Raw genomic sequence first — 2,411 nt, forward strand, 5'->3', positions numbered from 1 at the left:
AGAAAGAACAGATGTGAGAAAATTACAAAATGGTTGCCAAGCACTGTGAATTAACTCGGCTGGTCAGATGTTCGCCACCCCCAGTTGGTTGTGTGCTAATCTAAGAGTAGAGTAAATCAATCATTATCCATTCTCAGGATATCTAGGTGGACCACAGGAAGCCACTTGATTAATACGCACATCCTCACCTAGATGGTGGTGAGCTCTGCAATTCATGGTTGAACTGAAGGCGGAAAGAATTGCTTTTTAATAACCTTGATAATAACCCTTCTGATAGCTCCATTTAGGCATCATTATTGAATAATAGCTTGTGCATGTCATCAAATCACTCTGACATTAGAACAGAAAATACACAAATACCCCTGGTCATGACACTGAGCAAAACAAGAGACAAATCCTCTACAGGGGTAAATTAAGAGAGCTCCCTTGATATTAACAGAGTGGAGTGGAATTTCTAAACAGACACTGAACCGAAATGATGCTTAAACCCTTGATGTGCTGTGTATAATAATGATACTAAAATAAGAAAGATTTGGTTTGAAAGCCTCAGCCGTCTTCTTAGTTGTCTCCTTCGCCGTCACACCAACATAAAGGAATATGGAATATTCCTGTAGCACTGAGAACACATTATAGGGGGAGATGTGCTCATTACCAGAAAACACTACTGTACGCTCAGCAGTGCCAGCATCAGTAAAATGATGGTAAAATGCATCAGCTGCCTTTTGTCTGACAGCATACTTGGTCTGAGCTCACTCCCAGCGCTGGGCTCTCTCTGATTCAGGACTGTGTCCAGCATGAGGTAGCTGATACCACTTGCACAGTTAGCTCAACTTCAGCTATGCCTGCCATGTGAAATAGCTATTGTGTGGAGGCTTTTATAGGTTTTTTTCCTCTATTAAACCAATTGCTAGCTAATCATTTTATATATCATTATACAGCATTATTAGAGCTGATCCATGCAAACCCTCTATGCATAACAGCCTTGGTTTAATTTCATTTGTGGGATTAACAAATGAATCTAACAGCAAAACCAGCACTAATGGAAGCAAAAGGAAAGCAAATAAATGTCACCGTGTTCAGTCTCAGAGGTAAGACTTGTGTGTGCTGATGGAGCGCTCTGCCCTGCTGCAAAGGCAACAGATGGAACCAAAGCCAATGGACATCCCTTTCAGATTCCTTTAACCAGGGCAATATATTTATTTCCTAATTTAGAAAATGAAAGCTGTATTTGCTCTAAATTTTGTCCCTTGACTCGTTCCTTATAGGTATAAGCAGAGATGACAAAGGAGTTCCGTGGGAGGATCAGGCTTCTTGAAGGGGGATTTGGAAGAGCATCTGCAAGGTAAACATTTCATACTGTCCTCATTCAGAGATCTCTGGCTCAGTTATGGAGGTACAGTGACGGTTTTTCTTTTATGTTCAAGTCCTTCACAATTTCCCATTGTCTGGTGCTTTGCAAATGTCAGTGGAAAGCTCCCTACAGAATCAAATCCCAGCCTTGCTAAATTGGAGATATAGCATGAAAGGTGCACTATAAATCATAGTGTGTCTTCACAGCTCCATTCATATGTGAACAGTATGCTAGAGCCCATGCATTAAGCAATGGAGCTCTGGCAAACAGATCCAATTCTGCATCAGCTGACAAAAATATGATTTACCCGAAAGCTTTGCATATAGAAAAACTGTTTCAGACTCCCAGCTGGTGTTTTTCCTCACCTCTTGTGTTTGCAGCAGAAAGGAATACTTGGAGCAGACAAGCTCGTTAGCTGTCAATTAGCTGGTGAATGTGCTCAGTGCTGTAGATAATGCAGCCAAGCAAAATGTGCTTGGGTGGTGAGGCACTGGCACAAGTTGCCCCAAGGTGGTGGATGCCCTGTCCCTGAAGACACCCAAGGTTGGTCTGGGCAGGCTCTGTGGGAGCTGTAGGCATCCCTATGCATCGCAGGGGGGGTTGGGCTTGGTGGCTTTTAAAGATCCTTTCCAACTCAAACAGTTCTATAATCATTGCAGCTCTGGAAGCACAGGTTTCTACTGTCCTGCCCTGGTTGTGTTCAGTGGTTGTGAGGACCCATCCAGCAGTGGAAAAAAAATGGGTAAAGAATATCTCACCTGACTTCACACTTGTAACCCCTCAGCGCTGTGTTTTGTGGATTTCAGTTATTTTTGGTTTCATGTCTTTTCTTTGCCAAGTTTCAGGACGCATAGTAGAACTGTCTGTGATTTCAGCATAAAATTGTTGCTTGCTGGTTTCTGGGAAGGTTATATTTGTGTTAAATCTAGTAAACCTTACTGATGGTTAAATTGTTCCCAGCCCCTCTGAGGTGAACTGACACACTGCATTTGTTGTTAAAAAGTGTCTATTTAAATTGAGTATTTTGAGTTTTTTATTCACAGAATAATTTTTATTCTGT

Source organism: Coturnix japonica, chromosome 15 (genome assembly GCF_054131305.1).
Source record: "Coturnix japonica strain WE chromosome 15, WE-NBRP24, whole genome shotgun sequence".
NCBI lineage: Eukaryota > Metazoa > Chordata > Aves > Galliformes > Phasianidae > Coturnix > Coturnix japonica.